Here is an 829-nt window from a genome sequence, read left to right as displayed (position 1 = left end):
TGTGTTATCAGCTTGTTGTTTTTCATTCATTAGATAAATATTTATTGAGTAGCTACTATGTATAAAGCATGAGGGATACTATGATGAACAGAATAGTTCCTGCTCTCATGGAGTTTATAACCTAATGAGAAATAAAAGAAAACTTCAACTAGTTTAGTTTTCTGTTCACTATATTAATGCTTTTAACACTCGTGTATGAAATGTCAATTTTCCAGATGTCTTCCTTGCCAAAAGGTAGATACATTTATTTCAAGAAGCGGGTGCAAATTTATTTCAACAAGCCTCTTTCGGCATAATCTAGAAAACTCCTTTGTCAGAACAGTGCTTTGTGCTGAAATTTAGACCACTGAGAAAATGACTCCTCAAAGAGTGAAAAAGAATTGCATTTCACTAGGGAACTGTGGCCTTTACATTTCAGAGTAAACAAGTTTACAAAGGCATTAAACTGCATTAGTATTTTGATACCATCTTAAGTTATCTAAGGTTTTTGATAAGCAACAAAGAAGATTGGAATGTGACACTGGAATGTGAGTCATTCTGTATTTCAAAATGAATGCTTAGCTGAGATTCTTGATGTTAACCCTTTACCTTACCAACAGAAGCTTTTAAACCTTATAAAATCAAGAACACACATTATTACAAAGCTACAACTAAGCAGCTGTATTTGATAGAGGTGAAAGACAGTGAGACTCTGAGACTTTTTGTCCCTTTTTCCCCTTGAGAATCAATGAAAGCAGTAGGACCCTCTCCCAGAAAAATGCACATGAGCACATTACACAAACCTCAACAGTCGGCAATTTCTTTGATCCTGAATGCCAACAGATAAAAT

This window comes from Pteropus alecto, unplaced genomic scaffold, assembly GCF_000325575.1.
Source record: "Pteropus alecto unplaced genomic scaffold, ASM32557v1 scaffold106, whole genome shotgun sequence".
Classification (NCBI taxonomy): Eukaryota; Metazoa; Chordata; class Mammalia; order Chiroptera; family Pteropodidae; genus Pteropus; species Pteropus alecto.
The sequence above is the reverse complement of the archived record's forward strand: the minus strand, read 5'-3'. Positions refer to the sequence as shown.